Below are 21547 nucleotides of genomic sequence, written 5' to 3'. Positions count from 1 at the left end.
GTTACCGTCTTCGAGAAGGTCCGTGAAAAATTACGAGATTAATTGCGTCACGGCTGGAGTTGACCGTAAAAGCGACATCTCGACTTTCAACGGCGCATTTTTCAGCAAGGAAGAAACGATCCTGAGAAGAAATCGCGGAAGTAAACCACGAAGGGATAACAATGCGATGGAAGAGCAACCAGACCAGAGGCTGATGACCGGAAAAGGGTGAACGAACGGAAATCACGAGTAACTTCTGAGAGAAAGGGATGAGTTGCGGAACAGAGATAAAGAAAGAGGAAGGCCTGGAAATAGAAGGACGAAAAAAAAGGTGCAAGCAAGAATGCGGAGAAGAATCTATCGTTAGTTCGGTCGGTTTACCCTACCGTGGGCGTAAAACGTCAGAAAAAATGTCAATGACGCGTTTTATCGTCACGGAAGTGGCAAGTTGCGATTTCACGCGCCTATGACTCTGCTACAAAAAAAAAAGAGGAGCGATCTATTTGAATCAATCAAAGAACAAGTTATAAAAATCATAATGTACAGTTGACAACAGGTTTTAAATGCTTTAATTTGCCATTAAAATGCAAAGAACTTCTCAGCAACGACGTATATCTGTTCCATGTCTGTATCATTTAAAGCTTCGTTATAGTAAAAACTAACATGTGTCGTATTTCATCGGGAACGTTATCTCGATCTTCCGTCTCGCACAACGCGAGAGAAGAAACCTCGCGAAAGAAAATTGCTGCCAGAACCGATGATACAACGATGACACACAACAGCAACACATACGGGAAACAGAGATCGCGAGTGGATAGTAGTTTTCGCATGGAGCGTGAAGTTATACATAGCAGCAGGAAGACGAACAGGTCTATTGTCCTGCGTGGAGTCCATCCTCGTCCTGTAAAGCCACGAGAGCCGGTTCTCCGGAGTCGAAAAAAATGCTGGTTACACGCGAGGGTGGGGACGAATTGACAGAGAAGAAATAGTGGCCGCGGTTACCTCTCTGCTCTCGTGGCTAGTCCAAGGAAAACCGTTCACAGAGAATCTCTCTCACGGCCCGAGGGTATCCATCGACCGCAGAATCGTACGATTGCGAACTGGAATGAGAGAGAAGTAAAGGATAGCTCCACTATTCTGTTCTCGCGGTTTTGTTCCTTTATTACCGGTTATTGTATTTACTTTGCGTGTCTTTCGATACACCTAGGAATGTCATGCTTATGAAATCATCCGAGTTATTCGCTGGATGTCCAAAGAGAGCAAGGTAATGATTGGAAGAAGTCTTAGCGGGTATCTTTGATAATACGAAAAAAGTCTAGAGAGATTGCCAAGGATAACGCAGAACACCGAGAATATTTTAACGACGAGATATTCTCAATTTGTTATCCAGTTTGAAAAGTGCGAAGCGAGCAGTCCGTTGCTCGATTCGACTATTCCTCGGTCCGTTAACTTATGGTATTTGTTACATTCCGAAATATTTTATCGTTTCTCGCGAATATAAAAATGGAAATTATAAATATATCGCAGAGCAAGGAAAAATTTGTATTATTTTATTTTTATCAATGGCCACGATACAGCGTATCAAGATCTAATTGCTGTACAGGAGTATTCGATATATAAGTCAATTCCCTTCCCCTGTTTTTCCCTATCATTTCACGAAAGAGCCCTCATTCGCTAATCGCATTTTCATCATGCCCGAAAAGTTAACCAACCGAACACTGTACAGAGTTTAAGTCAATTTCCTAGGTACATTCCGGCGATCCTTGGCACCGCGAATCTTACGTCGCTCCACCCCTGACACTCTCGACCTCCATTTTCTTCGGCGCCCCTAATTCTCTTTCTCGAGAGAGCATTAATCGTCGGAGGTTTCGAAGCAAAAGCTACACACAGATTCCAAAGTAATTTCCTCGAAGCTTTCGTGGCTCTTATCCCACCCAATTTTTCCCTCCGAGCTACCCTGCCGTCTCCGGGATCTACTTCTTCCTCACCTCTTCCAATCGTCTCACGAAACACCGGCGATCATTAACCGAATTTCCATCGATCGAGACCCTGCGTTTCCCTCCTTTTTCGTCCAACTATCGATGTTTCGTATAGCCAAGCATAGAACAATCGAGAGTTCCACCCCCCCCCTCCTCTCTTTCTCTCTTTCTCAGCCTCGATGAAATAACACAGCCGTAGTTGTAGGATCGAGGGTGGAAAGTAGAGAACGGTTATGGTAGTCGAGTCTATTCGTGGTATCAATATTTTACGGGAGCACGTTCCTCCATCGATCGCAGCTTCTCTGCATAATTAATCGCGCGCTTCATCCGTCCGCTCTCGTCACCCCACTCTCTCCCTCTATGACTTCGTTCTTTTCTTTTTCCTCGGTGTACGCCGCGGCGAATCTTACGAATCGAATTCGCGACAGCGAGTTAAATGGATTTCGATCGAATCTAGAGACTCCCCGAAAGGCCCGCAACCGTCGCACCCCTGCGCGACCGCGGGGACATCGACGCGGCGACTTCCAACGGAACGGGGAATAATAGGAGATAACCACTTTTATAGAACTTAAATTCGCTTTGCGTCGTTGCAAATGCATAAGCTATCGTAGAGGCCGTGGGAAGTTCCTTCGCGTTTCATTTTCAAGTCTTACAAACTAAAGCGGTTACGAGAGTTCGTCCCCTCGATGATTGATGCAATTAGAACAAGAACGTTCTTCGAGTTTTCGATAACTTTGATATTATTACCGTCGTACTATTTTTCTATTCGAAATTATACGAAGGATATAGATTGGAAGATAGAGAGGTGGATGAGGGTGTTTAAAAGAAATCGATAGGCAGAAGCAGGAAGGAAGTCGTAAGTCGATTGGGAAACGTGACACAGGAAGAAAGTGCTGATCGAAAGGATGTAGGAAGGCGTTTCGCAAGCCCAAGTTCAATATTTAAACGCGGATAACCCAAAGGGGGATGCACAGACTCTAAAGGTCTTCCTGGAGGAGTGATGCTACCGAACGAAAAGCAATGAATAAATTGGATTCTCGGATTCGATCGTTCCAGGATTCGAGTGCGGCCCGATCGATCCAACTACAGCAATTCTATTTTGTACCAACCACGTTGATTTCTCTTGCAAATAGCCTCGTATGCCTTTCCATTGTTCTTATCCGCCGTTTTATAAAATGATACGCGACCTTCGTTATCAACGTACAATATCAAAAATTCGGACAAATTTACCTATGAGAAAATTACCTAAGTACTATAATATCGAGATCTGTAATTTCGCGATACGCTCGTGGTTTACCCCATTTACGAACCAGCCATTAACTAACACGATCATGAAAGCCTTTCCTTTCCCATCGTTGACGAAAATGGCACGTGTAGCGTTTCGCGAAAAGGGGGAAGGTTCTTCAATGGTAATCGAGTCGCTTGGTCGAAGAAAGGGTAGAGGAATAAAAAAAAAAAGAAAAAAAAAAAGAAAAAATGAAACCCTTCAATATTAAATTAGAAGAAATAAAGAGGGATCTCTGGCGGGTTATCCCTCTGACGTTAGATTACCACCTTTCGGTCTGGCCGGCACTCGAGAGTACGTGAACTCTTGCGGAGCATGCAACACGCTGCAAACTAATTGCACGGCGGGAAAAAAAGGAGAGAGAGCCAGCAGGTCCGAATATGGCGACACGAGGGTTTGAATACAGAGGGAACTCGAATACCGGTCGGAATAAAGACGGAGAAATGATAAAACAAGGTGAAGGAGAAAGGAGAAGAGAGACAAGTAAGAATGGCAAACTACTGTGGGACGATGCATCTGTCCAAGCATATTTGATATCCGCCCTTTCCTTCCACTGCTACCTCCGCCTCCTTCGCCTACTCTTCCTTTTCCACCCCCGTCTATGCAACCCCTCCTCACCTGGCATTCTCTCTGTTTCGAGCACCTCCCTTCTCTCCCGTATCCACGACATGCAGCCAACCGGTCTTAAGTCCGCGTCACTCTGTCGCAAAATTTTCTCCAAGGCGGAGGGCAGTTATAGAAATGCATCGGGGGTAATTTTAAAGGAGGGTTTAGCGCGGGGAGGAACGACCCTGCGCACAGGCAACTCGCGTATCAACGATGGAGAACGCGAGGGAAAACTTCGACTAATTTTCTTTCTGTTGGAAATCGAACGGAATCGAGCAGAAAATTGCGTCTCAGACGATTCAAACGCACAATTCTTTTCCTACGATCCTTTTATCCGTTTCCTTTGTTCCGAATACGATATTCGTTTCACTTGAAAAATATTTCCTGCATTTACATTCCACCGACGCCTGCAATGTTACAATTTGATTCGATGACGGATAAGCGATCCATTGTAGACAACCAACCAGTAATTAGGGAAACACAAAGGAAGAAGATGATGTAGGCTCAAAATGCCTACTAAATGTTCGCGTGGCTCGATCGATACCACGGACAATACGTGGATGCCGCGTAATGACGCCGGGTCTACGCGTTTGTATAACATAACATCGCGAACAGTTGTGTGTTATCGAAATTACGCTAAGTGCCAGAGGAACATTTCGAGCGAATCTATTAATGATGAATTAGATGAAACGCGGGCTTCCATTGCCCGTTATCGGCGCAGCGACGCGCAATCACGAGAAACGAGTCGCGATAAGCCCTCTGGTTGATTCGAGGAACGAAACGACAACAAAGCAGCGAATCAATGGTCGAACAACAATGAAACATGTTATCCGTGATTGTGTGAACATCGGATTGAACCAATCTATCGCTAACCACTTCGCGGTAATAAACTGTGACTTTTGCATCTTTCAAACTGTTTACCTTGACGATACTACACATAAAATGATGTCTGTAATTAGAAAACGTACTTTTCTTGCCGATCTTACTTTTGATGTTAAAAAAGTAATATTAGCGTAAAACAAACGAAAAACCACGGTTCTTCCGAAATCTTCTCAAATTTGAACAATTTTTTAACGATCTATATTTTGAAATCATATCGAATATTTTCATATTGAATATTATCATTCTCAGAATGTAACGATTACAGAAATTGTGACAAGGAAAATTTTTTTTCAGACCATCGTTAATGAAAATATCTCATTAAGGAAAGTAGGATACGAACGATCAGTGAAAAAACGATGAAACGATACGTGAGAACCAGTTGAATATGATTTTCTACCCCACCTGTCTGTTTGAGAACGTATCGGCTCATTAATAAACAGCAACCTATAAACATCCCGTAAATCAAACGCGCGTCGACATCGGCTATTACTCAAGAGATCGCCCCGTTCTCCGGTGAAACGATTCATTCGCTGCCACAGTTCGCTCGTTACCATTACGAAATGGCTAACAGCAAAACATTCTTTCCACGGCATACGTATCACCATTTTCATCCTGTGTCCGCGGGATTGTAGCCGGGGATTACCTAACGCGATAGATTCGAACGCAACGCGTCCCTGACCATTTTTCTGCGCAATATTTTGCTGCCACCCAGGCGTACACCTATGCATCCGAGTTATCCATCCTCCCACGCGGCCATTTTTTGCACACACGCGGGAATAAAGGATTCCCCAAAGCGTAGCAAGTTAAATTTCATCTCAAAAATATGCCAGCACGTGCGAATTTTCTCGTAGTCAGCAAAGTTTCAAAATTTGCTTCTCAATTTAAAGATGATACACTTCCCTAAGGCGTGTAAAAGCAGATAAAGCTTGCGAATTCTTCATTTCTTTCTTCTTTTTTTTTTTTCATTTTTTCAGATTTTTTTCGGATAATATTAATGTAATTTCTAGTTGTACTTTCAAATTTTGTAAAAGGTAAACGTTATACACTTTTTTCTGCTGGAACATGAATAGTTAATAACCTTCTTCTTTCTCCTCAAAATTTAAAGGAAATTGGACGCGTGCTTCCCCGAAATTTTATGGCGTAATCTCAGTAATTTTTAGTTTTCTGATAATTCGGGGATATTACTACATACGTATCAATTCCTGTTAACCAGCGTGACTTAAATTTTATATAAAGTAGCAAATATCACGTACCATATTATTCCTTTTATATTCTTTTCTTTTTACGTATAAATTCCTGAACATTTCCTATGCATCTCATATTGTTCGCGTAACAAAATAATACAGTTAAGGATTAAATTTGAACGCGATTCGTTTCTCGTTGCAGAATTTAATACGAGTAACCTATGAGGGTTGAATTCGCTAATTTAACCGGGACATAATCGCGAAGGACTCATCTCGAGCAACATAGACAAACAGATTCATAGTTGTACAAATCTCCACGAGCTTCTAACGCTTAACCCCGTGATTAAGGGTAGAATTAAGAGTATTTGCAAGTAGGTCTGACAGAATGCGCAGGAATCCCTAAGCGAGGAGTATGAAAATGGGATTAACCAGGCAAGTTGAGTAGAAATTTGGAGATACGATTTCAGGGCTGCGAAATTTTAACGAGGACGATTAAAGGGGAACAAAGATGGAGAAAAATGAACCGGTATTGCGTGGAACGTGGATAGGCGTGGCAAACATTTTAACAAGGACGTGCCCGTTAACGAGCGGCTCAATTAATATCGATATGAGTGCAGGATGACCTGAAACCGTGTGATTCGCTTGGTTGACGAGCAACGCCACCCACGTCCTTCGTGTCCACTTGCACAGCCTACGATCTATTGCACCATGGCCAAACCTTAGGTGGAGAACCTAATTAAAATCGAAGACGAACAGACAGATGTGTGACAGAATTTATCACTTTACTGCTTGGTAATTTCTAGCGATGGAAATCGATTCACGCTTTCCTTCTACACAAAAATTTATTAACTCTTTACCTTATATTGCAATATTAATGCTAATAAAAATTGATACTAATTCAACAAAGACAGATTGTAATGGCATTCTATATAAACTTGAATTTTAGTTGCCACTCTTCGCATTGAGAATTAATTAGAAAATTATGTGTAATTTTATGTGTGTGTGTATATATATATATATATATATATACCGAAAAGAAGATTATAAGACAAAGGGTTATCAGATCCAATTTGTCTAACGCAATCATAAAAACAGGACATACAAATTTTCGTCATTAGCCAAAAGTGTCGTATCTACAAATCGAATCTATCAAATCGAATCGTATCTACGAATCGTGTGGGAGATTACGCGAAGAGATTGAACAGGACATATCGAGACCAAATGTTCGCTATTCGCATACGATAAACTCTGGCTATTCCAGTCGTAGTATTCGCTTGAACAACGTCTATCAGAACGGACAAACACGAGTAAAATACAAATATAAATTGAACACATTGCAAAAGCGTCAGGTGTTGAAAAGCGTGGAACATAAGGGGCGCAGCAGCCGAGGGAACGAAAAGGCGAAAAAACGCAGAGGAGGAGCCTATGCCATTGTATAGCTGAGTCGTGGCGAGTCGATTCGATTCGTTTCGCAGGGAACTGATCGTTTAATGTAACATTAAGACCCGCTGGAAACAAGCAGACAGACGGAAGGGCGTTTCTGTTGCGAGGACAGCGACGAACCGCACGCCATTCTCAATAATTCAACGAACCTTCCATCTTCCACGACGAGTCTCATTGCTATCGTGTCCTCTTTACGAGCAAGAGATGTGCTCGAAAAGGGCCAATATTCTGGGAGGGGTAAACCTATGGATAAGACATCGAGAATATGGTGCACAATGCCAACCGGAAACGTCGGAAACTTCGAATTACGTGAACAAACGGACGAAGGGTCTATCGAGAGGAAGAAATTTTGATGAAACGGGAAACGATGTGACGGTTGAACGGAGATATAGTAACTGTTGGATATACAAGTTATCGATTCACCGGATATTTATATTGGCCGGATTGGATTGGTTTAATAAGCGTTCGAAAGAATATTAAATTTATTTCGAACCTGGACAGCTTGTACGATGGACTAAACCTTCGAATCGGTCGATAACTATATGAAAAGAGAAAAATTTCCCGAGGTTGTTGGATACCCCAGGGTCAGGGTGATCGACGATATATAACAAGACGATAAATGAATGTTCGCCACGGGCCAAAAGGATTACTCGAACCGGACGAACGAGTCACGATCTCGATGATAGAAAGAGGAGCCTTGAATCAGGCTTACCGACCGATTTACGAGCCATCTTTACGTCCAGCTCGAACGTTCGCACCTTTGGTTTAATCGATAGTCGATACGAAGAACGCTACTCGCCTGAAAATATCAGAAAACAACGAAAGTATCGATGAGAATGGAGTCGATCAACGAAAGGGAAAGAACATTTTCCCAAAAAGCAGGCCAGTGTGACGGAAAGAATTAAAGTTTATGCACGAGAATAAGCGGGGAGACGTTCTATCGTGGTCAGATCGATAACACGAAGAGCCTGAGGATGGTGGAATTATTGCAAAGTCAGGATACTTCTGGTCGGATGCGCCGCTGGGCGTTCAAGTGAGATCGACGATCCAAAAGTGGCACGGAAAGGCTTAAAAGACACTCGCTGCACAACCGACCTAAATTCTGAGAACACGTAGGGGTAACTATTAGTCTTTCTTTTTCTACACATACGAAAAGGGTAGCGTAAAATCAATCTGTAGAATTTTATGCACTTGTTCATTCTACACTACTGTTTATCCTTTGCAAATATTTGAACACCCGCTGCATGTCGATTGAAAGTTACGATTTATGAGGGTTGAAAAACGTTTCTCCATTGTTAATTCTTTATCCCTTGCTGTAGAGCTGAGATCAGATATTTCGCTAAATTTAAGACGAGACAAGGAATATACCGTAATGAACAACCGGTACTTCATAAAATTTGCATAAACTTTCAGAATTTGGACAGAAACGCATAGATATTTCAATCCTTCTACTATTCCGATATTTAACAAACACATATAAAATCACTTATGCGAGATGTGTTCGCAGAATCAAATTTTGCTTACCTTCGATTATTATATTATACTAACATCAACGATTGTTTCGTTGAAATAAGATCAGAGGGAAAAATTAGAGCAACGAGTATCGCTTGAAATATATTTGATATATTTGTAAGAACTTAGACGTGCCAAAATATCTAGGGACGATTGTCTGCTCGAAAAGACAATAAAAATTCTCTGATCGCAAAAGTCGTTAAAACAAATACGGGGATCGCATCTGACAATTGAGAAACCTTGCATTTACAATTCAAGAGATCCTTAACAGAATATTTCTGAATATCCTTCTGAGTTAATCAACCTCGATACTTTATTATTCGACACATAGGAGGATGTGTTTCATTGCGAAACAAAAGAGAAAAAGCGGGTGTAATTGTGCAGCAGCTGGGATAGGCAAAAGGGCAGAAGGAATTAAAATCAGCCGGCTAGAACACGCATGCGAATCCGTGGCCTCATTCCCGTCGATTGACTCTGGCATTTAAATGGAAATCCCAGGGTGTATACGATAACTATGTATCGAGGATCTTTTCGCGAGTTCGAGAATTCTGCATCTACGCAATACGTCGAATTGTACATAGGAAAACGTAGCTTCTTCTCCGATCGAATATACAGGGTGATTGGTAACTGGTGGTACAAGCGGAAAGGGGGTGATTCTACGCGAAAAAAGAAGTCGAAAATATAGAATAAAAATTTTTCGTTTGAGGCTTTGTTTTCGAGAAAATTGACTTTGAATTTATCACTTTATCACGTCTCGTTATAATGGATCTCACTGTAGATCGTTGTCTTGATGGAAAAATGAAAAAAAAAAAAAAATTTTATTCTATATTTTCGACTTCTTTTTTCGCATAGAATCACCCCTTTCCGCTTGTACCACCAGTTACCAACCACCCTGTATAATCAGGTAGAAGGAAAAATCTAGCTCTGCAATGCTACACCTGTACACTATATCAAATGTAGAATAACAAAAAACAGTTTTATTACACTACCGTCTGAGAGTATTTGTTTATTTCTAACAAAATGTAATTTAATTCCATAATCGCAAATATTCGTCCTGTTTTCTCCGCTCGATAGTATAATAAAAACACAAGTTTATGCTACAACCTAATAGAAATACCGAGGATCGTTTTATCCCTTTGCCACAGCCAGCTATAAAATTTAGTTTTAGAAGTTAATACTTAACTAAAAAAGATCACAGTATCTGCAAAGGTATTATGAAGCACTTTTGTTGTTTAAATTCGTTATTCTTAACTCGTTTGATTGTCAGGCTATACCTAAATAAGAAACATCCGATTTAGAAAGAAATCAGATATTTGATTTTTAAACTGAGAATCGCATGTCGTCGAGGCGATCGCGTGTAACGTAGAGAGAAATTTAAACAAGCACCGGGCAGTTTTCATTTGAAAACTCACGGCAGAGGGACTCTTGAGCCAGTCAGTTACTTACCCGCGCGAGACAACTAAAAACTCAGGGATAAACTAGCCCCTAGTGGAGCTTGTATACTTAGCTGGTAAATTAACTATGAAGATGACCCAATTAGGATACTCGCATTATAGTTCTGTAACTTCTAAACTCGACCAAAATCTTTACCAAAAATCGACAGATCGATGCAACAGATATCTGTAGGATACTATCGTCTTTCGTAGCTTAAATATAGATAGTATCAATATTTAAAAATATTGAAATCTTACGAATTGAAATATAACTATTCCAAAACAAAAATACTTCGCCAAAAATCTTTCCTAGTTGCGCTTCAAGGGCTCGAAAAAGAGAAAAAAACAGTTACCGGTACGTCGAGTATGAAAATGAGACTCATCGTCGTATTCACGACGAATCTAAAATGGTCAGTGTGCCAAGATCATGCATAATGATCCCGAATTAACATTTGAAAGAGAATCTGCCACCAGTTGGGAACCAGCAGGAAAGGTCGATGTCAGTTACATTCTAAATCAAAATACTTTCATTCAAGCCACGAAGATTCCCTGGCATCTCAATGACCGGCTTGTCGAAATTATTGCCGGAGAACAGAGTATATTGTTAATAAAAGGCATTGTACACTCACTTTTAACCGCCAGCTACATATTGTGTGTACACATAACTATGACGTGAGATCTATGACTATTGCACATTGTTGGAATGCAGGAGAAGCGAATGGATCGAGTCGCATTGTAACAACGCACAATATCCTTATTAGGGGAGTGTACGGCGTTTGAGCTGGCAATTCTGCTCATATTCTGCTTGGAATTTACGTCATGCGTAATAATGTACACATTCCGTCGTTCTAAAAGCAGTGCCGTCAGCTTTGTGGATATAAAAGTGAACGAACTTCCTACAGTATTTCTATGACTGTACCAACGATTTGAAAGTTTCTTCCTACCATCTTCATGAAAAAGGTGGTACATTTCTTCAAGGTTCGGTTTGTTACATTTCTTACATTCCGTGAAACGTTCGAGAAAAGAATTCTTGAAAAAAAGAGAAAAAAAGAGGAAAACGAGCATAATTAGCCAAAAATAGACTTCTTAATCTTAAAATAGGCTTTCATGTTCAACCGTCGAAATTGCTCGCTCTGACTTTTAAGTTTAAACGAGGGCCAAGTGTTTTATAAATACAAAGTATCATTCTCATAAATTGATCCTATCTGTGACGTACGAGCCATGTGAAACTGGTTTTCTTAGTAGATCAAGAGCCGACACACTTACTTTTCTGCCAAGCCAATAATTATAAGAAATATAAGTGTAATACTACAAATATAACAAGTACATATACCTATCAATTATGGTAGTAATATAAGAATTTTGCTATAGAATCTTTTTGACTCCTTTTTCTTTCGACAAAAACTTCTGACCTTTTTCTACGAATTGTTACTCCATCATGTAAAAGTGTTATATCTGGTATTTCGAAATCTCAATCGCCAGGAATATACCGCGGCGAACGTCAAAACGCTTGCAATTGCGACGCGTACCGCGCGCGAGAGGGCAGCTGCAACTGTCCTCATTTCGCGATTGTTTCTCTATCCCCGATGACCTTGAACCTGCCATTGCACGACCTTGTCAACGGAGGAGCGATCCTCTCGCTTTCGTGGCAACAAAACTTTCGCTTTCGCTTTCAGCCGCGTGCTCCTGCTGCCCACGTGTCCTTCTTAATACACGCACGAAAGAAAACGAGAACGAAAACGAGACTGCGTACCATCGTCGGATACTTATTAATCGCTTCCATGTGAAATTCACGTGTTGTCGGCAATGTCAGTTCAGACATCGTCTATATAAAAACGAACGTACGTAGCCCGAGAGTGGAATCTTAAATTTCCTGAGGACGAATTTTGTTTCCTTTTTGGTCGATTTCTGTTCTCAACGAGACAAGGATCAGGATATAGATGGTGAAACGCACGCTTGCCATTCAAAGCTGTTCCTTTTCATCTCATTCATCGATTCGATAAACATGCCCAGACGGTCGTTACTGTCGGAAACTTGGAGATTGTCGACAAGGAATGGTAAAAACCTCGCGCGTTTCAGCCGACTCGCTGTTTCTTGCATTTTTTTCTCGAAAAAGTTTCGTACCTGTTCGCTAATTAGTTTTAATTGCTCGCGTCAGACAACAAAGGTCGACGAGTTGAATCGAGTAAATCGTTCGTCGTCATAACATTTTAATCGTATCAGTTTCTTAGAAGAAATAAAATAAATTACACGAAACCTGTTTTCCATGTATGCACGTAGTTTATAATGATTCATGAAAATTAATAATCCGAGTACCGAGAGTGTCTTGTAAGACGGTAAACACTTGATGAAACATTGGAACTTCTCATGAAAGGTAAAACACGTACACACATTGGGTTGGAAATCTGTAGTATCGAACTATTCACGGCACCTGCTATACGATTCCACGTTGTTTCTACCTTAGAGAAATTCTTGTATATTTTGTATATATCTTGTATATTTTGTATTCTTCTGTTGTCAAAATTATCAATTACCATCGAAATCGCGAAGAATATCTTGCTTCAAATAACATGTTTATTTTTATAAAAGAATCGCAACAATTTGTCTACTATGTCGATGATCAGGAAAATTCATTGAAACAATGGCGTTCAATCGAACGGTACGACAATCAATGTTTCAGACGGGAAAATAATCATAGTTCAGTCATATACTAATACCGACGCGTTCAACGACGGAACTTTATTACACTGCTGGATAGGGAAATTAATTAACGACGTACAATATAGCGGCAATAGAGAACGGAATCTTGTAAACAGGAAACCTAGCAAAAAGCCAATTTCACCAGAGAATCTCAAACAATTAATTCGGTATCGTATTATCCTGGAATATAGCAAAGTATATTCGAAACAAGTGAAACTGTAAAAGTGTAAAACTGTAACACTAATTTAAAGAATGGACAAGATAGGATAATTGAGTAAACTGTTTTAAGGTTTCAGCTTTCGAATCTCAATGTTTGAGAACAAAAAAAATTCCATTATTCGGATACAAAGTCTGACATTGGGTTTGAACCGTCATAAAAAAGGGGGGGATACTTAACTCATTACACTGAACGTTTCCGTTTATACTATCTCTTCAATATCTTTTTTTACAATTTAAAGAAGTTCTCAGAATCTAAGCTAATAACCTGAAACCTTCGTATCACGTTGTAGCTAACAATGAGTCTGAAACTGTCGTGCAATGCTAACCGATTATTACGAATAATGACACACAGGAGAACGAAAGTATGCATTGTAAAATATATTCTGAAATGTGATCTCCTCTGTCCTTCCACGCGTTACGATTCCCATGGCTGAGAAATGCACGGAACTCGCCGAATGCACAGTGCGAGCTGCGCGTAATTTGCAAGAGAGAACGTATCAACGAGATTCAGTCCGCGTGATCGCGACGAACTGTACACGCTGGATGCGATTCGACGGTATTCGCGAGCGGCAGGCCTAGATCAGCGACACCGCTGGCAATCGCTGCATTCCATCGTTGTAAAAGTACGTACACAACGGCTGCCTCCAAGGACTACTAGTAGCGAAGGAAGAGGTGGCCAGCAGTCGAAAAGGAAAACTGCGCGTGGCAGAGGGACGCACGAAGAATGCGCTTTCGCAATTTTCTTGGGCAATCGCGTAGCCACAGTGATCTTACGATTAAATATTCACGGGCGCGAGAGGAATTAAGTAAACAGGAGGAAGTTTCTTCTGTGCGAGGTTCGCGTCTCAAGAGGAAGACAGAGATTATTACATCGTGAACAGAAGCCAAAAGTTTTGCTCTGTTAGCAAACGAGGAGATTTTAAGATCAGAATCGTTTAGGTAGAAATGCAACATGCAATAGTGATATACAGGGTGGTTAGTAACTGGTGGTACAAGCGGAAAGGGGGTGATTCTACGCGAAAGAAGAAGTCGAAAATATAGAATACAAAATTTTTTTTTATTTTTTTTTTAAATTTTCCATCGAGACAACGATCTACAGTGAGATCCGTTATAACGAGACGTGATAAAGTGCACGCGTACCGAGCGAAAATTCAAAGTCGATTTTCTCGAAAACAAAGCCTCAAACGAAAAATTTGTATTCTATATTTTCGACTTCTTTTTTCGCGTAGAATTACCTCCTTTCCGCTTGTACCACCAGTTACCAACCACCCTGTATACGTGTTTTTGAACGTACTGAGAAAGATTTTTCTACGCTAACATGTATCGTAATTAGTTCAGCTAATGACGTTTGACCAGTACTCGGATACTTGGTTGAATTACGTTTTAAATTTTAATATAGCGTCGAGCGATTTTTATACAAACTTTTTACTCGGTAATCACGGTAGCGTTACTAATGTGCGTGTTTGGAATAAAATTTCTTTAGAAAAAGCAGAAGTCGATCGAGTCTCCGCCACCCTCCAGTGAACAATCGTGTCGTCTTTATCACGGCCGGCTTACGAAACTAAATCGCAATTGACATTCTAAGCGACAATACATCTTCTCGATAAAATTGCTAGGATGCGATAATGTTTTACACAACCCGTACCACTGAATAGTTTAAATCCGATCGAGGACACGCATCGTTAATGGAACGAAAAGCACCTGTAGCACTTGATAATACATTTTTGCTCGACAGCTTATGAAAATCAACGTGTTGTGATACGCTTTAACCGCATATTCGTGAATTTCTCCTACCGTTTGATCTCATCCAGTTTCTTTAATAAATCTACATTTTTCTCTCTTCCTCTCTTCAAGGCGATCTCTGGATATAAAAATAGAAGCTATGATTTGTTGCCTTTGGCGCGACTCCAAAACAACTTTTTCCCCGTGAGAAGTTTCCAGTTCTGTCAGTGACACATGGGGTTTCTTTTTTCGTACGTATTGATTGAAAGATGAAGAGGAGAGGTGAGAAAATTTCGCGCAAATAGCGCAATGAACTTCGTTCTCGCTTACTAGCAAGAACCAAGTTAGCCCCGTGTTATTATTTGAATAATTTTCAATCTAATCATTAACCATAGTATGTACTTTTCTATTTTGAAAGATTATTTTGAAAGAACTGAAAGATTGTTTACACTTGAAAAAATATAAAAGATTCGTTATTAATATACGTAATGTATCTATAAAATTTTACGACCTATTTGTTTAAAGCCTCTTCGTTTATTGCAATGACGACAACGTTGATACAGAAATTCTAGGGCTGCAAGGGGAGTTAAAAAGAGATACATATTTCCTAATTATACCTAATTCTCCGAAAATTCCATAATCGATGCAAATTAGTTAAGAACGCTAGAAAATTTGGATCGTCTGAATCGTATCCAGATTTCGTTTCACTAAGTCGATAGACAAAGCTTTGAATAACGTAATTCCGTAGGAACATCCGGTTACATAACGCTTGCCATTTCTACCATCATACTATATTGAAAAAAATACACATACACGTATATACTCGCACAATCGTAATGTTCAGAGCTTTTATCCTCTCTCAATTGCTTTTAGCCGGTTACAAAACAACGATCGGCACGAATTCTCGCCAAACAAATTGGCTGTCCGCGGATCGATGAGATACAATTCGATTCAGCTCAACGCAATTCGACTAAGCAGCTGACCGTAAAACTCTTGCACGCTTTTGTGACGCGTCAAAAACGCCATGAAAATTGAAATATTTATTGAAACATCAGCGATGCAGCGATGAAAAATTGGCAGGTACTAAAAATTACAGCGCGAAACAACAATGACTGAATCGAATGATTAATCGAATTTAAGAAAATGTCTTTAACCGATAAATATTTCCAATTAAATAAAAAAGATTTCCGGACCAATAACTTTTATAACGCAAATGATTTATGGGGGTCGATCATTTCCATAATGTAAAACATCTGTAAGAATCATTTAATATGAGATCATTTAATATATCTCTATAATTCAAAAATTTTATTTTGCGCCGATTATTTTACGGAGAGGAGCTAAAATTTTTCAAGAGAAGGAACGAAACAGAAAGGCGACTAATCGTTTCAATGCCTTATCAGTATAAAACATCCAGCTGGATGTTTCCCATTAGAGCGCGGATGTGTGTCATTTACGCGGTTTAACGCGCGCGCGAGTTTCACTTCACCTGGTCAAGTGTTTTCCTCGAACCACGTGGCTAACTGGAACGCCACGAAAGTCAGCGAATCGATGACATATTTTTGCGAACGAGTTGCTCGCGTATCCTCGCACGAGCTTCGACTGTACAGAAAAATTCTTTTCCAGCAGACGACTACGTTGTCGAATAATGGAATTTCAATCTTCTTCTATCGTTGGTCTTATTATTTCGCGAAGATCATCGCCATAGGCTGATCAAACGTGAAAGATGGAAAACGTCAAAGAATTCATAAAAAAAAAATTGTTGAATATTTTACAACAGATACAAAGCCTGGAAATTTTTACGAACGACAAGTACGAGGCAAAAAGTTAATTTAGATGGAAAGTCGTTCCTGGGAAGTTTCGAAAGGATATAAAAATGGTTAAAAATTGGCGTTTCGAAAAATAGATTCGAATCTGAACCAACAGGAAATATACGAGTGTACTTTAGACTCCTTTGTAACGTTGTAACGTTGAAAATGTATAGTGATATCGAAGTGACATTAATCGACACAGGCAACCGCATACACTGTATGCACAGCCACAGGCGAATTGAAATATTTCATTTAAACGTAGCCACGAAAAAAAGCAAACAAAGAAATAAATTGCTCGATGGTGCCTTCGTAACGAACAACAAAAAAATGGAAAGAGAATGCGAGAATAATTTATTTTATCTCACTCTGGAGCACCGTTACGAAACGTCGCGATAAATCTTAAATCCAAAAAATTTACTACGTATATCGGCCGGAAAAAAGAAAGAGCTTTACGCGTTTGTATCGTTCAATTTTGTCAATCGATCAATGGTTTGATTCGGCGACAAATCTTTTATAAATTCCATCGAACCATTCTGTCATCCATAGCCGATATCCAGACCAAGTTTCGCGGTTAAAAAGGAACGGATCGCGTTGGAAAATACATAACCAGCATCGCGATAACAGACCGGGCAAAAATCGTATCGAGGTCAAAGTAGCTCGAGTTTTATGCAATTATGCTCTTTTATGCGATTAATCGAAACAATTAATTCGCGAGACCACGCTATCGACCCGTGTTCAAGCGATTACTTCGATTCGTGTCTCCAACGTCAGATCAAATTAATCGGAAGCGCGGGGCCTAGCTTGTGCGGATAAATTCTCATCGATTTACACCGAACCCGAATACGAATTTCATCGACGATGAAATTAATTGCCCCGAATTGGCGCGTGTGTACGACTATTCAAATTGATGGTCTTTGGATCTATCGCGGTACGATAATGAAGATGCAAAAGTACTCGAACGATTAATCATAATGGACAAAAGGCTCGGCCAGTTCGTCTGTAATTACATCAGTGTGCCGGATGACGTGGTGACTGCGTTTTGGTCGAGATCAATAACGAGAACAGTTTGGCGAAAAACAGAGTGAGATAGGAGACGTCAAGACATTGCGAGAACTCGAATGTTTAAAAATCGAAATCTTCAATCTAAACAATTCGGATATCCCGATTCGAATTTGACAGAAAGAGACAAAGGATTGCTACAACATCTCGGTCATCGGAAACAACGAAACGAAACCCCCGAGAGGAACAGACCCTACACGATTCGCCGCGCATGAGGTAATTTACACCACGATTACACCATAGGGTTAGCAAATAGGCGCGCATTAAAAAGTAAGAGGGCGGGAACCACCGAAAATAATGAAACAGGGTGGTGCACGGGGGTTGACCACGGGCATCCTCTTCTCCCTTTCTCATTGTTTTCCGCGCGGGGACACACCGCGGTGCGTGTCGCGAGCACGCGTGCTCGCGTGACGATGGGCGTGCGTGTGAACTCACGCGGCCACCTCCGCGCCTCGTCGGTTTTCTCTCTCGATAACGCGTGTGCCAGCATTAATGTTTGCAGTCACAAGTTGGAAAGTTTTGTGATGGCAACCTCGAACGACCAGTTACCAGGGCAACGGTTTGTTGTGCCATTGTGTCGAACCCCACCGGTAGAAATCCACCCCCAGCCGTCCACCACCCGTTCGCGAAGGATGTCCCTACCTGAACGCGACCTAACTCGGCTTGACCTAGCCCAAACTAGCTTGCTCCTACACTCCCACCACGCACCAGCCAATCAGGGGGTCGCGTTTCCCTTGGAACCTTCCTAGCAATTTCCCGTGGAACGTTCGATATCGCGCTCGATTCTCGAATTATGAATGATGCCTCGTTATATGTATATATATATATATAGTCGAACACAGGAAGGGTACAAACACCGCTTACCATTCGTGACTCGGAGAAAGTGTTCGAGTGGAATGAGAAAACGAGAAGAGAAGAGAAAAAGAGGAGAAAGTGAAGACGACGGAGTAGGATGATGGAAGGGTTGAAGGAAAAAGTAGATCAGCGGAGCGTTATGAGGGTCGTTTATAGATAGAGGGATTGTCTGAGATTTTGGGAATAGATCATCGACATCGAACGGTGACAGGATAACCCTGGTATATATTTAGATTCTCGATCTCTTGAATATAACAATTTCTTTATTTATACATCTTATATCTTTGACGGTATCGTTTTATTTTCGTTACGAATAAATTACATCGTATTTAGATTCACAAGGATAAAATCGATCTAGCTAGCACTGATTCGGCTTCCATTAGTATCGGGATCGTTAAAGTTTCTAACCAAGGGATCACTTGATTAACTAATTAATGAAGCACAGCAGAGTTGTTCTCTAAACCTTACAGTTTCTTTGAATTTGTGTATTATCAATACCTTAAAGACTTATACAATTTGTGAAAGATAGAATTTGTCTCATTGAAGGAAATTTTCTATCCAAAAGCGTCACGATTGATGGATCTGAATTAGCTAGCAAATTACAGAGGCAGGCGTGCGCATGAATCGAATATAATAGTACGATCAAATACTCGACAATGTAATCGGCAAATTAATTGCGGAACCTGGCAAACAACTGTCAGAAGCGGTTAGCGTCGTAAGAAAATAATAGGCATTAAAGCCGAAGTTCACGGTGGAACGATCAGAAGATACGCCAGTGAAGGGCAAGGAAATCGTGAATGCACGTGGGATTGTTCGATAACGAGCTGGTAGTATTAAGGAAATTGGCTGCATCGAATCCCTGATAATTGTTTTATGAATCTTATTAATAGATGAAATTCAATTCAGATGACTCAAATATAGAAGTTAATGTTGAGCTCGTTCTTAGCTTAAATTATCAAATATTTTTATTGTATAACTCGATATAATTCTTTGATGATTAAAAAATGATTAACATAATATAATGGATAAATGAAGTGATACTGCGATGATTGAACGATGACGCGACTAATAGAAATGAAAATAATTTTTCATTTGATGAGACAAAGCTTGTATTAATCACTCATCGTGAATCAGAGTATCGTAATCGATAAGGAAGAGCTTTGCCTTTGCAATTAACATCTAGAAATTTTCAAACCTTATCGGCAATAAAATTTTAATACAAACTGTTTACGTAGTGGAAGCGCGAATAATATGAAACACTCGCAAAAATGAATAAAGTATGTATATTAAACAGCCCTTACTTGCTGTTAATTTTGATTTAGCATGGCGCCATCTACTTTTAGAGTCCAGCAGTACATATATCGTCGCATAAATATTTCTCGAATATAGCTCCGTATAAGCGCGATTCAACATCGATCCAATAAATTTTCATCTAACAGATTCTCGATTAAATCGAAACGCTAATCGTGTCATTACAACTTAAGAGAGCCACATTTGTCATACACAAAAACGTTAATCCCCGCTCTCGCCGGATAACATCGTTCCTGGTTCACAGAGGGAGTATGTTTCGTCGTAAAAACAACGTAAAAGCGATTTTAATTCCGCATGCCAGAGTTTTACACAATAAATCGATCGTTCACTTGTACCTCGAACCATTATTGCGTTCGTAAAATCACGATTCGCATATTACCTAACGATAACACAAAATATTTCCGGAAAGTATTATGCAAGTAAACACGTGATACGCCAAAAGCAATTGTGTCGTTCGTTATGGAATATTTTTTTCCGTATATTACTACGCCCCGCGTTGAGTAACGAGTTAGATAACAAAGAATCGTTGATACGAATACTATAAAACTATGCTTCCAGTTTCAAGTTACACGATAAATAATCGCAAATCATTTGAAAATAATATTAATAAAAAATACGCGTATCCGTTTAGGCGTTGTAGTATAACGCTACATGTATTGCGCAAAGTAGCAAGTACGATACGTAAAGTTTGTATTCTTATCAAGCGAGATAACGTTCGTAGAAATATTGATGCTCAGTTGCTTCGTTTCATCCAGTTGACTTGTCATTATATGACGCTGAAATATAGAAAAACTAATCGAATAAAAACCGGTATACAAACACCGCATCATATCCGCGCGTTTACGTTTCTGTAAGATACAAAATTCTAACGACATGTTACACGCCTGGTCGCATGGCCGAAATTATTGACTTAGCTGTCGATTCAAAGCGTCTAAAAATTCTACGGCATAGGATTATCATAGAAAGACTTCGAATTCGTTATCATATTCGATATATAACCTCAATGGTTTAATTAATACTCTAAATGGTTTTCTTTGTGAAATTGTTATAAATTACGAATTCGAATAAGGTTTGAACGATTATCCTACGGCTTGACCACGCGTACGGAAGAGGGCTGACGCGCGAGGGTCAGAAACTAACCCCCAAAAAAATGTATACGTCGTCCCTCGAAGACGAATCACGCTTTGCTCGCATAATCGTGAAAAATATATGAAAATTACAGCACGAATGAAATAGCATTACACCATCATAAGGTTTCCGACTTACCCAATGCGTAGAAGAACTCCAGAATTCGATAAACCGGATGAATTCTCACTCACAAACACGAAACTTAACAGCAATCACGATACAATGGCGAACAGCGGGTGCGTAGCGAATACTGAGCTAATGCTCTCGCCATCTGTCGAGCGTTTCGCTAAGTTGCCGGCAACAAGGACGTTTTCTATTGGACCGTTTCGACCAATCAAGATATAGCATTGGTTTACGCGGGAATGCTTTGGCGGCACGCCGCCATATTGCAAAACCGTTCAAATTGTAAGTTGTTAGACACACTACTGAAAAGATGGAC

At 40.3% G+C, this 21547-nt stretch overlaps 1 protein-coding gene across 5 annotated transcripts in view; it reads right to left on the bottom strand.

The window, feature by feature from the left end:
* HnRNP-K (Heterogeneous nuclear ribonucleoprotein K) overlaps nucleotides 1–21379 on the bottom strand; it is a 91177-nt gene extending 69798 nt beyond the window's left edge. For 2 of the 5 annotated variants that reach the window (XM_069119633.1, XM_069119640.1), the window contains exon 1: nucleotides 21247–21375. The gene's annotated coding sequence lies outside the window, so the exon portion shown is untranslated. Of the gene's footprint in view, nucleotides 1–21246 lie in introns of all 5 variants that reach the window. The other 3 variants (XM_069119638.1, XM_069119634.1, XM_069119639.1) reach the window with 3 other exon arrangements.
* Nucleotides 21380–21547: the final 168 nt, after the last annotated feature.

The sequence above is a fragment of the Bombus flavifrons genome, chromosome 9 (assembly GCF_040668555.2).
Source record: "Bombus flavifrons isolate JBK064 chromosome 9, iyBomFlav1_principal, whole genome shotgun sequence".
In the NCBI taxonomy this organism is placed as follows: domain Eukaryota; kingdom Metazoa; phylum Arthropoda; class Insecta; order Hymenoptera; family Apidae; genus Bombus; species Bombus flavifrons.
The sequence above is the reverse complement of the archived record's forward strand: the minus strand, read 5'-3'. Positions and strand labels throughout refer to the sequence as shown.